At 37.4% G+C, this 15,748-nt stretch overlaps 1 protein-coding gene across 2 annotated transcripts in view; it reads left to right on the top strand.

Moving 5' to 3' along the window:
- Positions 1–3,305: 3,305 nt before the first annotated feature.
- The window catches only part of LOC100890361, a 76,622-nt gene continuing 64,179 nt past the window's right edge, over positions 3,306–15,748 (top strand). For both annotated transcript variants that reach the window (XM_030973874.1, XM_003727337.3), the window contains exons 1-3: positions 3,306–3,370; positions 10,118–10,187; positions 11,150–11,242. The gene's annotated coding sequence lies outside the window, so the exon portion shown is untranslated. The remainder of the gene's footprint in view (positions 3,371–10,117; positions 10,188–11,149; positions 11,243–15,748) is intronic.

The raw sequence follows: 15,748 nt of genomic DNA, 5'->3' as shown, positions 1-15,748 counted from the left end.
ACATTTGTAAATCACTGGTATCGAATTAGAAATAAACCAAGTTTGAATTTTATTTCGGGACAACTGCCCCCAGCCCCCCTCTCCATCAGTACGCCAGTGGTGACCAGTGGCGTATCTGGCGCTTGGTCTCGTTGGTGGGTGAGGGGGGGGGGGCGAGAGTGGCGCAAAAGCATATCTCGGCCCCCTGGATCCGCACCTTCAAGGTCCGAAAGTGTTCAAGCCCTAGCTATCCCCCAAACCAAACATATTCTAAAGTGCCCCACCCCCTCCCCTCACCCCTCTCTGGGCAGTAACTAGGCTCATGGTCTGGTCCAACCCCGCTATATAATTTGTAGGTCCATAAGTCCGACTAAAAGCTATTTTCTACAAAAACATTATCGTCGTATAAACAATTACAAGTTTTTGAAATAGCAAACTCATTCCTTAAAGAACTATGATAATGGGCTTGCTTGGTCTACTTAGTGTCTCATTGGCGTATCCAGGATAAGATCAATCGTGGGCAGGGTGATCGGGAAAGATTTCCAACAAGGAGGACAAATTACGATGGGATTATGTGTGTTATGTTTTACTTCTTTTTTTTCGTCACCACAGGAGCGGGGGATGTCTCCGCAACATTATCAAAGATAAAACTAAAACAAACCTACTTTAAAAAAAAAATATTCAGGGCCATGTGTCCCCGCCCCCTCCCAAATCTACGCCATAGCCGTGGGGGTGTCCTCCGTCCAATATTTCCCTTTGTTAATGGCATTTTGTCTATTGCTAATAGGCCTATTTAATTTTTATAAATAGTTTGTTTCGTATTATGAATAGCGACCCTCATTTCGGATTATGAATAGCGACCCATACTTTTAATATGAAGAGAGACCTTCTCCTCATTTTATGAATAGCGACCTTCATTTCATGATATAAATAGCGACCCTTATTTCGTATTATGAATAGCGACCCTCTGCTCATATTATGAATAGCGACCCTTTGCTCGTATTATGAATAGCAACCCTCTGCTCGTACTATGAATAGCAACTCTCATTTCGAATTATGAATAGCGACCCTCTACTCCTACTATGAATAGCGACCCTCTCCTCATATTATGAATAAATTACTACCCTCTGCTCGTATTATGAATAGCGACCCTCATTTCGTATTGTGAATAGCGACCCTCTCCTGGTATCATGACTTGCGACCCTCATTTTGTATTATGAATAGCGACCCTCTACTCCTATTATGAATAGCGACCCTCTCCTCATATTATGAATAGCGACCCTCATTTCGTATTGGACCCTCTCCTCGTAGTATGAATAGCGACCCTCATTTTTTATTATGAATAGCACAGGTAACCCTCTACTCCTATTATGACAAGTGACCTCCAATATAAATTATGAATAGCGACCCTCTCCTCGTTTTATGAATTACGACCCCGCATTCGTATCATGAACAGCGGTCCTTGTGATTAATGACCCTCAATATGAATTATGAATGGCAACCCTCCTCCCACGTTAGGAATAGCGGTCCTTATGATTAATGAACCTCATTTCTTTTTGAATAGTGACTCTCTTCTCCCATTATGAATAGCGGACCTGCAGGTATAGGAAGTTCACGTTATGAATAGCGGTGTTAAAATTTGCACCCCCCTGGATCTCCCAGCCCCCCCCCCCCCCGGGGGGTGGGGGGCCCAACCCCCGAGAAAGGTAAAAATCACGTGTTTCTGCATGATTTTTTTTCTCAAAGGGGGGGGGGGCCCTGGATCTGCCAATTCCCCTACCTTTCTTCTTTCTCTTTTTTATTCCTCTCTTTTATTCCTCTTTTTTCCCCCTTTTAGCTCTCCTCTTTACCGTTCCCTTCCTTCTCTCCTTTTTTTTGCGGGGACGGGAGTTGGGAGTAAGTGAGAGGCAAGGGCCTTTTGCCCCCCACCCGATCCACAACTTGTTGGCGGGAAAATTGCAACTAAATATCTCCCTTCTTTTCTTTTCTTCTTCCTCTTTTTTTCCTCCACTTTATCTCCTCTTTTACTTTTTTCTTTCCCTTTCCTTTTCAATTTCGGGAGCAAAAAAAAAAAAAAGTTGGGCCCCCTCCCCTAAGAAATCCTGGATCCGCGCCTGCCCCCACCCCTTTTCTTTTTTTTCCCCCTCCAAGTTCTTCCTTTTCGTTACCTCTTTACCTTACCCTCCCCCCCCCCCCCCTCTCTCTCTCTTTTTCTATTCTTGCGGGGGGGGGCAAGGCCTAATCACCCCCTCCCCTGGATCCGCGCCTGTATCTTGGTGACAAAATAACGACACCAACAAAAAGATGAAGAATGAAGAAGAAGACAAACACCCCGTATCCACCATCCACCCTTTCTGATCCATTATTTTGAACGTGATTTTATTGTCCTGGGAAAATTGCATGCGGTGCTACTTCGCGCGCACTTTCGGCCGGTACCGAGAATCTGTACTAATTTGCATAATATGCGAAGCCATTATTTTGTGTGGTTTCTCAGAAAAGGCGCTGCGCTGTTCTCGGAAACGCCAGCTATCGACTCGACTGCACTAGCCGTAGACCGAATTTTTCTGTCTCTTTCGTTCGTTAGCCTCTGATTTGGGTAGGTCGGCTCTCTCTTTAGAGACAGAACAGCCCCATACGCTGTAGTGGCCGCGCGTTTGTACTAAGAAACGTTACACAAAACTTGGCCAAACTTAATCCCTAATTTTTATATTTTACCGGATGCGTATCCGATGCATTTAAAGTCCTAAATTAGCTAAATACTTAACTACTTCGGTTCCACTTACCAACTTGACTGGAATAATCCGTTTAATGGTCCATTTTTAGGAAATTATGGGTCAAGATCGACATCCATGAAGAAAATCTTGCAGCCGAGTCTCATTCTTTCTAGTCTACGCCGAAGGCAAAATGATTATAACGGAAAAACTGTGCATGTCATTACGAACTCGTAGCTCGTACACAGTTTTTCCGTTATAATCATTTTGCCTTCGGCGTAGACTAGAAAGAATGAGACTCGGCTGCAAGATTTTCTTCATGGATGTCGATCTTGACCCATAATTTCCTAAAAATGGACCATTAAACGGATTATTCCAGTCAAGTTGGTAAGTGGAACCGAAGTAGTTAAGTATTTAGCTAATTTAGGACTTTAAATGCATCGGATACGCATCCGGTAAAATATAAAAATTAGGGATTAAGTTTGGCCAAGTTTTGTGTAACGTTTCTTAGTACAAACGCGCGGCCACTACAGCGTATGGGGCTGTTCTGTCTCTAAAGAGAGAGCCGACCTACCCAAATCAGAGGCTAACGAACGAAAGAGACAGAAAAATTCGGTCTACACTAGCCGTTAAGTTAATGTTGAAGGTTTCTTAGGAAGGCGAGCTGAAAGTTGTGAAACGTAAGTTTTTTGGAAGGAAAATGAAATTACGTAGAGGACTAGGGCTGTCGTATGATCTAAGAGATAAAGACTAACCTAGTTTAGACTAGTAACAAGTCATTGATATCATAAATAACAGATGATAATTTACTTGTTTTCGCATGACTAGAGAAGAGTATCCGGCTTATTGTCGGCTGGCGCTCTTGGCTAGGGCCATTTTCGGCCGCGATCGACCCGCTGCCGACCTTTCTGACTGAGTCTCAGAATATAGTTTCAGTTGTAGTTGTACTTGTAGGCCTAGAGGTCTACTTGAGTTGTAGCTTGTAGCCTAGATCTAGTCTCTAGATCTAATAAAATATAAAGCGAGCATTAGGTCTGCGTACCTTACATTTTTATTTGAATTTGACAAGATTAGAATGTTCTTTTAATTTAAATCTAACTGTTAGAGGAGGAGAGGTCTAGACTATAGCGCGCCCGCTATTCGGTCACTTAAGTTTAAAATCGCTAATATTCTAGAGTCTATGCCTATAGAACCTAATAATATTTTGAATTCTTACCTGTTTTATTTGGCAATCTACCCATCAAGAAAAGAAAATTATTCGGAACAATTGCAGAATACCCTAGATAATCTACCAAGGTTTTACAATACAGAATTAGAACCAACATAGACCGGAGTAGACCGAATTTTCCGTCTCTTTCGTTCGTTAGCCTCTTATTGGGGTAGGGTCGGCTCTCTCTTTAGAGACGGAAGCCGTTTATACACATGTCCTTGCTAACGCCACGGCCAGTCCTGGTCGTAGCGTTTTGCCCCCAAAATCCCCCAAAATGTCATTTTACCTCGAGCATGTTATATTGTAAATTAGGCCTAGGCTATAATAAATCAGTTCCACTTACCAACTTGACTGAAATAATCAGTTTAATAGTCCCTTTTTAGGAAATTATGGGTCAAAATCGGAATCCATGTTGAAAAAGATTTTCAAAATGGATTTCGATTTTGACCCATAATTTCCTAAAAAGGGACTATTAAACTGATTATTTCAGTCAAGTTGGTAAGTGGAACTGATTTATTATAGCCTAGGCCTAATTTACAATATAACATGCTCGAGGTAAAATGACATTTTGGGGGATTTTGGGGGCAAAACGCTACGACCAGGACTGGCCGTGGCGTTAGCAAGGACATGTGTATAAACGGCTTCCGTCTCTAAAGAGAGAGCCGACCCTACCCCAATAAGAGGCTAACGAACGAAAGAGACGGAAAATTCGGTCTAAGACCGGAGGTACCGGAGGTCTAGTGGAGCCAGACGTAGTCTCAGTGGAACAACTGACGATTATAGAGACTGAAGCTTTAACCGGAGGTCTAGTGGAGCCAGACGTAGTCTCAGTGGAACAACCGACGATTATAGAGACTGAAGCTTTCGGTCTAGAACCAACACTGCAACAGTCTGACAAATATTAGAAATATATTATAGAACTAGAAGTAGAACTAGAAGCCAACTACCAACGACCATCGACCAACAGTCTGACAAATATTAGAAATTGAAACCAACGACCATCTACCAAATACTGTTGAGAGGGAGAGTCCAACAACCATCGACCAACAGTCTGACAAATATTAGAAAAAGTGACCAACGACCATCGACCAAGGACTGACAAATATTAAAAAAGAAGCCAACGACCAATGACCACCCACCAATACTATTCTAGTCTAAGCACAGAATTATTTTTTCTTTTGTATTTTTAGCACGAGACATTCCACTATTATAAGCACAAAACTATTATTTTTCTTTTGTATTTTTAGAACGAGACATTACTTGTTGAATCAGTGCTTATCAATATAACAGAAATTTAGCATAAAATACCATCAGGAAAGCCATCTAAATATGTCACAAATTAGCGACAAACACACCAAATTCAGCGCTGCAATGACGCACAAAACAGTGTAGAATTCAACTTTTCATCCACCAAATGAATTTAAACACTTGCATTATACACTCTCTATAATACCTGTATCACCGTTATCGCAAACAATAAAATCACAATCTATATCTACGGCTAATATATGAAGACTAACATTATGGTAGGGTATTCTGCAATTAAGCCAATTATTCCTCTTAAAATATAGAATGATGATAAGCAAAATATTTCTGAAAGAAGACGGAGCATTTTTCTGCCCAGAATTTGGTCACGTGATTTGTGCGTGGTATCTCCGTTGCCAAGGAGCGAAGCGTATTTGCGCACTATTTTCACACAATTGCGCGACAAAGCACTGAATGTCAATGCGTTGACCGAATACTGGACGAGCGCTGCTGCATGGCAGGGGTATCGTATAAATACCTCTTATCTTAACTATCTTATGAATACATCGGCAAGTGCGTCATTTGCAAATTTGCTGTGATGGAGCGAACACGGAAGAGCTCCTCTTCACACACATACTAAATTCATTGCGACAGCACACGTAGTTGTTTCGCAATAGACTTCTGCATATGGCTATGCTTGTTAGCACAAAACAGAACCCGGAAGTGCAGAAAGTTGTGCGACACTGACCAATTTAGAGTTAAGTTGGGAGATCTTTCCGGGGCCCTTGACTATACCTGATTTAATTTTGAGAGTTAAGAAAAGTTGTTCAGCTGCCTGATTTGTGCTAGTTTCGTGGCTCATAAATTATTTTTTAAATTGTTACAGCTGTTGAAACGGCTGTCTGACCGAATACTGGGAATTGACCGAATACCCTTCCCTTTAATCATTAGGATTCTACCGTAGTCTAGTCTAGGGTCTAGACTAGACTAGGGTCTATGCTTGATCCTAATTTATCTATTCTTGGTCTCATTTGCTGACATTCATTGATTGTTGAGGTGACATCAGTAATTATCCTCTTTTTAGAAATCTAGCCATCTAATTAGTCGAACTTGGAGTCGCGATTTTAGCCATTCCCATAAGAAACGAACAATGCCATTAGGCCTTACCGGAGGGTTCATTCTGAGTGAGATACCCGCAAGATTCCGGGTAGGGCCTACGTGTTAAAACTTAGTTTGCAGGTTTGTGCGCGCGTACATACCCAAGGCTGTCAACCCTCCCGCATTTGGAGGGAGTCTCATGCCACCACACGCATGTACGCATTCTCTTAATTATGTCGAATCAAAGTTTCAACTTTGCAATAATGAAATAAAGTTAAATCAGTGAATATCTACTTTAAATAGTGGAGTATGATTGTTAAGTGATTTGAGTGCAAAGTCCGCATCATCTAAAGATACAGAGCGCTTACTGCATTTACTTTACTTACCCTAAAGTCCATGGGATTCCACGTTTTGCAAGCTTGAGTAAAATCCATACTCCCAAACACTCAGCTGACATTCCTTCATTAAATCCCAAACAGGCCAAAATCCAATTCCAAAAGTAAACAAAAACAAATTTACAGTTGAGTTTGAACGCATTTACAGTGGAGTTTGATGCAAAAATTGATTATAAATTCAAAATTTATTTTCTCCCGCTCTTTGCTGAAGCATGCAATATCACTTTTTGTTACGCACCTTTTGCACTCCTGTGCAGACTGCAAAAAAAACTTGTCATGTCTACATGTGATGCATTTTGACCAATCACGATGCTTAAAATAATAGAGCTATTTTCATACCATACCACGTTCAGGCTAGAACAGGATACTGCTTCTTTATCGAGTTTTCGTTAAAAAAGATGCTCAGACAGACGTTTCTCTATATGTACATTGGTGAAAACAATACATAATGTATATGGGCAAGAATGTTGTTGTTTTTTTTTTTTTTTAATAGTTTTTTTATTGCTTCAAATCAAAGATATTTACAATCGTTGTTCATTTTAACATTCGATCTGCATAACAAATACAATACAATACAATTCAAAGTTAACAAATGAACATGTAAACGAATAATTAGATATCAAATATCAAATCAAATTAAATTAGAGGTCTCCACTTTTGTTTGTGTGTATTCTGTTTTCCTTTTCTGAATGCAATTATATATTCTACTTGTTGAAGAAAATCTAGTTCTTTTGTAAAACGTAAAAACGAAAGATTTTTTTCTTCATACTTCGTTTTATAAATAAAATATTTTGCATAAAATGCAATTGTATTTATAAGATGGTGAGTTTTTTCGCCAAAACCAAAACAAATATCTAGGTATGAAAATTTTTGAGTGTATACATTTTTTCTTAATAACCAAGCATTTATATCAGACCAAAATTGCTGAATTTTAGAACATGTACAAAACAAATGCAATAAACTTTGTGGTTCTTTTTTACAGAAATTACAGACTGGAGAGTTGTGTATGCCGATTTTATACAAATAATCATTCGTCGCCAAACGACGGTGGATAAATTTAAATTGAAATACACGAATCTTTGTGTCTAGCGTTACCCAGTATACAATTTCAAATCTATTCTGCCATTGAATTAAGTCTCTCAAATTTACATTCAAATCATATGACCATTTTTCACATTGATTCGTATTCAATAAATTTAAACAAAATGTAGACACTAATTTTTCATAAGAAAGAAGGCAAGAATGTTGTTGAAAAGTTTATGAAATGTCAAATTTTGATTGAAAAACAACGATTTTGAATCTCTTGAAGTGTTGCCAATTTAAGGATTTAAAAGCTTTTTTCCTTTTTAGAATTCCAAACATCAAACACAATATACCGGTAGTCATCAAACAAAAAGTGTACTTGTACATCCATATAGTGTGTGCAAAAATGTTGCCCTTTCTACTTTCTATCGTGCATATATTGCATATTTTGTAGGGCTCTGATTCCTCTGAATCAAAAGTTATTGAGCCGAACCACAAAATAAGGAATGATTGTTGCAAAAGAGTTACATGTAGTAGCTACACTTTGAGGGCTTGAGGCTTTTTGCAAATTATCAGATGTAACTGCGTTTTGACTTTGACTTAGGGAATTCCCCCTTTCTACCACCTCTTTGTTATACTTCTGGGTGGATGGTACAAATTGAACTTGAAGGTGTATGTTTATACCTGAACTCTCTGATAACTTGTTGAAACAGGATGAGATTCACAGTGTTTGTTAGTGTACATGTATGTTTGACTTCATTGGGTTTTACAAGGGGAATTCTCAGTAAGACACCAGGATACAGATATAGAACAGTCATCCATAATTATATTTATCAAAAGCAAACAAAGGTTTGCGTTTGTTTTTCTCTCCATTTAGTGCTTCCATTTCTAAGAAAATGTAATTCCTCAGAGTTGAGGTAAAGTGTTGTGTTACAGTTATAACATTCTTAGTTGTGAAATGCTTGAGGTGGTGTAAGGAAATCTTTGCAATCTGTATCCATCAGAGATTAGATAATGGAGGTAGTATAAAGAAAGCTTTTCAGATTTTCTTGCTGAAGTTGAGTGAGTTGTAGTTTGAGACCAAGTTGGGAATCCGGTCAGGGATTTTTTCTGGTCGTACATGTACCTACATGTAATAGTCATGAAAATGTCGTACATACAGTAAGTTGTATCGTTTACTTGATTTCTTGTCTTTATTGTATCCCCCGGCAGTATGCCGGTGGGGTACTTTGGATTCAGCAGCGTTACGCCTCGTCCACCGCGTCATATTCTTGTGTGCGCTCTAACTGCCACATTCCTTGATAGATTTCTTTTAAATTTTGTGTGGCGGTGTATCTCGGTATAATCTACACACCTATAACTTTTGGTGATGCTGCCCCCAGTGTTCCGCCTCTCATAGGGTAAAAGGTCATATTTTTGTGGATGGTTTGTGTGCGCTCTATAGGCCACATTACTCAAGGAATTTTGTTCAAATTTTGAACGAAGGTGTAACTTGGTATAATCTACGAGCCTTAAGATTTTGGGATGCTGCCTCCAATGTTCCATCTTTTATAGGGTTAAAGGTCATATTTTGATAGATGTCTCATGTGCGCTTTAGTGTGCAATCTAACTGCATCATTCCTTGACAGACTTCTTTCAAATTTTGTATGGAAGTATATTTTGGTGAAATCTACACACCTATAACTTTGGGTGATGCTGCCACCAGTGTCCCATGTTTTATAGGGTCAAAAGTTCATGTCTAGTGTGCGCTCTGCAGGTCAAATTTCATGACAGATTTCTTTCGAATTTTGTATAGAGATGTATCTTGGTACAATCTTCACATCTCTCCTTTTTTAGTGATACTGCCCTCATTGTTTCGTCTTTTATATGGTCAAAGGTCATATGTCTTTTATGCGCTCTAACTGCCATATTTCTTGACTGATTTCTTTCAAATGTTGTATGGAGGTGTGTCTTAGACAATCTACACATCTTTAGTGTTTGGTGATGCTGCCACCAGTGTTCCGTCTGTTATAGGGTCGAGGGTCATATTTTGGTGGTTGTCTTTTGTGTGCTCTAACTGCCTCATTTCTTTACAGATTTCTTTCAAATTTTCTACAGAGATGCATTATACGCTAATCTGCAAAATTGTTTTGGTGATGCTGCTCCTAGTCTTGACAATAGTCCGAGCCACTAGTGGCGATCTCTTCGTCATCCTTTTGTTTCAGGGAGGGGAGAGGGAATCTTTGTCCCTCCTTCGAACATAAGGATGACACAAAATCGCTGCCACTGCCGGGGAATACATTCGCATGGCGCGGCAATAAAGATTGCAATATTTCTAGTTTGTAATTGCACAACAAAATTTGAATTAGTAATTACAGTGTATCTACATAAATATTGTAGGAAATGTAGAGACAGAGTTCTATGCTTATTCCTCATGCATGTATTTTTATTCTATTATCTCTCTCTCTCTTTTACAGATGTACTTACAAAGAAAGTGTCCAGTGAGAAAACTGTATTATCAGAAGCCTGCCAGGGAACAATAAAAAGGTATTTCCCAACATATCTACAAACTGACCCGAGTGCATTCTCATATATTATGTGACGTAATGGGCTAAACTCCATCTGCATCTGTGTGTATGTAGCCAGAAAAGTTTATCCAGAACATAGGATTAAGATTACATATACATTTATGTGTGTTTCACATAGCAAGAAAGTTGTGTTCATATGTGGAGGTGTTGTGGTCGAGTGGATACGTCACCGGACTGGATCACAAGGTCAGCAGTTCAATAAACAATGCATTCTAAATGAGTGGCAATATGAGTAGAAAAATGAAGACGTGTGCATCATCATATACGGGAGGCCCCTTGATCATACTCTTTTTATTATCTATGTGTTATAACATACAGAAATACAAAGCAATATATCCTACCATAGTTTGTGATTTTATTTATGCTTCAGCTGTTTTAGTAACTGGTAATCAGTTTCCCATGTCGTGTGTGAACAAGACCCTAAACAGGTGTATTCTGTATTAATGGACAAGAGTTTGTGGTACTAGCTATACATGTGCAAGTTAGAAAACTAAATTTTTCTGTCATTGAAATATGAGTCAATTTTGAACTTGCGAAGATCTGTCCTACTTACAGATGATTAACATTTGCCTGCGTAGTATTTTTTAATCACTTATATGAAATTTGAGCTTTTGAAGTTGCCAATTTTCTAATAATCAACAAATTTACCTGTGGGCTTTGCTGCATGCAGTTTGGGAAATGATATTTACAAGTACCGGTAGGTGGAAATTAAAATGTCAAAATCTTCTTATTTCCTTTGGGGCAAAATTTTGCAATAGTGCTCACTGCTCATCTTGCTTGAGGCTTGGTTCTATTTCAGAATTTGATTTAAATTCTTTATTTCATCTTTCAGAACCCCTCTGTATTTTTCAGTTTTAATATATGGTGTTTGTTTGTTGGTGTAGGTTTGTATGAACACAATCAAATCTCTTTTTGTTACAGAAACCTGGTGGACACTGTTTGTTTAGACGGTTGAACTTCTGAGAAGAGACAATCCGGTTCAGCAGTTGATTTCATTGCAGAGGCACTTACAAGGTAAGAAACTTATGCAATTAGTTCTGTATGGCAATAATAATGATCTTTAGTTTATATCACATCATAATTGCTTGAATATTCAAGGGATTTTAAATCCATAAATTTCTGCTAAACTGACAAATTTTTCTTCTTCTGGAACATCAAGATTGACCTATTAGTAAAATGTAGGTCTAACTTAGATTTTGTAATATTAGACTTAAACTCTCAAATCTCCTCGACTGATTGTATTTTAAATCCACTAACCTCAAATTATTGTCTAGAAGAAGGAATGATTGACGTTGCCCTGGTAAAAGAATTTAAAAACGATACACATACAGTGTAATAATAATAATCAAACATTTTTATATAGCGCATAACACATAGGCAAAATCGCACGTCTCTATGCACTTTAAGGAAAGAAAAGAAAAATGCACTGAGTTCATGATTCTTATTATTTATGAAGCGGTGAAGAGATATGTTTTCAGAGAATTGATAAAGGTTTTATAGGATCCTGTGCTTTTTAGATGTTCAGGCAACTTGTTCCATAAAAAAGCAGCTGCATATGAAAAGGACCTTTCCCCGTATGATTTTGTCATTGTTTGTGGAACACAAAGCAGGGACTTGGAACTGGAACGTAGCGTTCTTTCTGGTTTATATGGAGTTATCAATTCAGTAAGATATAAAGTATAAAGGAGCTAGTTGATGTAAACATTGGTAGGTTAGTAGAAGAATTTTAAACTGGATTCGGGACTTGATGGGTAGCCAATGTAGAGCTCTTAAGACCGGAGTTATTCATTCATGTTTCTTTGTGCGTGTAACTAGTCGCGCTGCAGAATTTTGAAGGAGTTGTAGTCTTTGAATTTGAGAAGAAGGGAGACCAGAAAGCAAACTATTACAGAAATCAAAATGGCACATAACAAAAGCATGAATTAATCGTTCAGTGGTTGATCTGTCTAAAAAACTTTGAATTTTACCTATTTTGTGTAATCCGAACGATGCTGAGCGACATTTTTGCGAGACAAATTTTTAAGTGTGAACTTATCATCAAAAATAACACCTAAATTTCTGCATGATTTAGATTTAGTGTATATAAGGGTGCTTCAAAACTGCTGCATAAAATTATGTAATTTATCAATTATGCTAATTTATACTAATTTGTTAACTTTTTAATACTCTCTCTCCTTTATTTCTTGACTGATTATCTGTTCAGACAGGAATGTTATGAAATTTTATTTACTCATTCACATGTTTATCAGGGCAATTGAATTTGTGCAGGTGCATGTACATGTATGTAAGTTTATTTTTTACCCCTACCTCCCCAAGGGGGAAAAAATCATGAATAAAATAGAAAATAAATAAAAGAACAAATAGAACAAATATTTCAATAAAATATAAAAGATTAATAAATAAAAAAAAATTAAAAATAGATAAATAAAAATGGAAAAAAAACTGTTTAAAAAATAATATTTTCCATACTATTTTTATCATTCCTCCACAAACCTTGCCTAGGATTTTAGCCTGGTTATGAATTCTGTGAATAAATTTATAGTCAAAGGCGAAAGCAGGGATGAGTCTCAACTAAAAGAGCTTTAGAAGATGAGGTGTACCAAAAAGTGAGAAAATGAGCAATTTACTTCTGTGTATTTGCCATTTGTTGATTATAGAGATTGCGATTATCAATATAAGTGCATACACAATAAAAGATACCTACTGTACAAAATGTAGATTGTATGTTTTGGCAAGGACATTTCATGGCTTTATCGCCAACTGATTCTGAATAGAATAAAAAATGCATGATATGCATTAAAAAGTGGTTATGCCTTCTACCATAATGCATTTGGCGTGTAAATGCACGCTTCTAGGCGACACATATATATAGTAACATTCCCTGAAAAGTTTAAAGGGTGATGCCTTCCTTTTTTTGAATTCATAAAAAGGCTATTGATCCTAATATTTCACGCAAGTGCAGTACATGTATTATCTTATCCATCATTTTGTAAATGTCAAAATAATTACAATGTAAATGCCCAAACACTGGAAAGAGTAGCACAAAAAGTATTAAATACTTAAGTATTAGAAAAGACACATAATCAAGCGATAATTTCATAATGATTTCATAATGATTAAATAATAAGAGAAAGATATAGTCACAACTATTTTTCTATTTAATATAATTATTTCCACATCCTCATGACAAAGGCATTATAATTATCCGTTTTGACCGCTGCTGCAAGTAATTATTAAATGATGTATGCGCAAAGTGGAGCCTGCATTTCTCTATAGAATGAATAATAACAATGAAAGAACGTAAGCTGACTATCCAATTAAGGAGAGTGTCTCTCATTCTGGAAAGACGTGAAGCGAAGAGAAGCAGCTGAATGATAGATGAGAGGGGGTGATGATTGGTTAGACATTTGATAATCAAATGAATAAACTGTAGATGCAACAACAATGCTGGTAGGCATAATAACCTTTGACAATGTTACATTGTTAATTGATCAATGCTTCAGATGCAAGGGGAAGGATGATCAGTTCTGTTTAGTTTTATTTCTTTTTCAAAAATTATGATAATGAACGAAGGCTTGGAAAATAGGTCAGTGATGCATGCTACCGGACCTGTTGAATATTGATATGCACGTGTATACTGTACATGTTATTAGACCAGCAAAGCTTTCAGTATCTGTTTTTTCAATGTGCAGTGTGTTTTTCTTTGAATATTCCTTTTTTATGCCGAACGAACCCATTCATGTTTTCAAAAGAATCCGCCCCCTGTAAGTTTACCAAAGACGCAGGGTGTACCCGATTTTCTGTTCCTGCTGTGACTTGTGAGCTTTTGGGTAATTATAGCCTTGAGTCTTAAAGCGTCATTTGAAAGCAAATTAATGAAATTCCCACGCATGCACTTTCTACATTAAAAATGTATGCATTGTTCACAATGCAGAGTTCCTTTACATGAGGGATTGATGGGCAATAATTCCAAGATTATTAGAGGTGATGATATGAAACTTTTCTTTGTTTAATCACCAAAAGATGCTCTATTCACTCATCAAACTTTTAAAATTCTATTTCCATCCTCCCTGTATTGGCTTTATAAAATAAACCGGCCTTCTGTAGGGTTAGGGCTCTTGTCCGCCTTTGAGTCTTAATATTTCCAAGTGATTAGAATCAATACCAGGGGTTCTGTAATTACAAAATATTAAAATTCATGTTTCCATCCTCAAAGACCAACTTTTATCCTTTCTATTGTTGTGGTAACCTGGGAAGTTATCCAGGTTTTTACATCACATCTCATCTGTAGTCTACACATTGATAAGGTGTGTATGGGAGGCCTATCTCATTTCTCTAGATGATTGAGCTGTGTTGGGGCAATTTTGATAATGGATTTGGGAATTTGTTAGGAACGATATAGCGCTTCATTGCATTCTCCGTTATAAATATATCATACTAGTGCTGTAACATCACGGATATCTCCAATTCCGTTCAACCGCCAGTCAAAACCAGTCAAAAAAAATTTTTTTGTTGTTTTTTGTTTGTTTTGTTTTTTGATCGACTCTGTGAAAAAGCGGGAAGGACTTTCATTTAACTGCGAGGTGCATTTGAAGGTGCCGATTTGTGCTTGTGAACTTGTCACAAATAATAGTAACGATGTTGTTTTTAGAAGAATGTGTAAGATCATTAATGTAAATTAAAAACAGTAGAGGACCTAGGATAGAACCTTGTGGTACGCCATGTGTAAAAGTTGGATGAATTATTATTATAAACTAAACTATTACAAAGATTACTTTCAAACCAAGATGACAGACAAATTGGAGTGTTGTTCTAGTTTTGGAGTGGTGAGTCAACACACAGATTACTGAGCTGGGAGACATTGCCAGGCATAGTGCCAGGTGGAGGGGCATAAATCGAAATTTAAAATTTAAAATTTAAAAAAATTTAAAAAAAATTTAAAAAAAAAAAAATTAAAAAAAATTATTTTTTTTTAAAGTTGAACTTCAAAGAAAATCACAAATATGTCAACTAATGTATGACTAGAAACTGGTAAGCTAACAAATGGCCATCGTACAAGTTTTAGGTCAACTACATATCGGGTGATTTATAAAAATACAAATACAACCACCGGCATAGCAGCTGGGATATACGAGAGATTCGCCGGAAAAATAAAGATGTTTTAATGACGTCACTATATGGACCAATACTGCCCAAGCAGACGACATCCCATAGAGAATGAACATAATTGCAAAGCTTTTATTTGTCAAATTATAATGAGTTTAGTGTATATAAATGTGATGGTATGTCAAACCATTCAAAAGGGGATATGACCCGATTCCGATAACTAAAATCTTTTGCTTGTAAATACACAGGATAGGGGTTAATTAACAGTCAAAGAAACCAGACTTTCGAATTGAAAACCCCCGGAACGATGTTGAGGACGGCATTTGTTCCCTCTTGAAACGCCGAACATACCGCGGTGTGTCCAGCTGAATATTCAATGGCGTCTTATTTGTTTACAAGCGACAAATTCCTTTA

The sequence above is a fragment of the Strongylocentrotus purpuratus genome, unplaced genomic scaffold (genome assembly GCF_000002235.5).
Source record: "Strongylocentrotus purpuratus isolate Spur 01 unplaced genomic scaffold, Spur_5.0 spur5_scaffold_7, whole genome shotgun sequence".
Lineage (NCBI taxonomy): Eukaryota > Metazoa > Echinodermata > Echinoidea > Camarodonta > Strongylocentrotidae > Strongylocentrotus > Strongylocentrotus purpuratus.
Note: the sequence above shows the minus strand (reverse complement) of the source record. Positions and strands in the feature narration are given on the sequence as shown.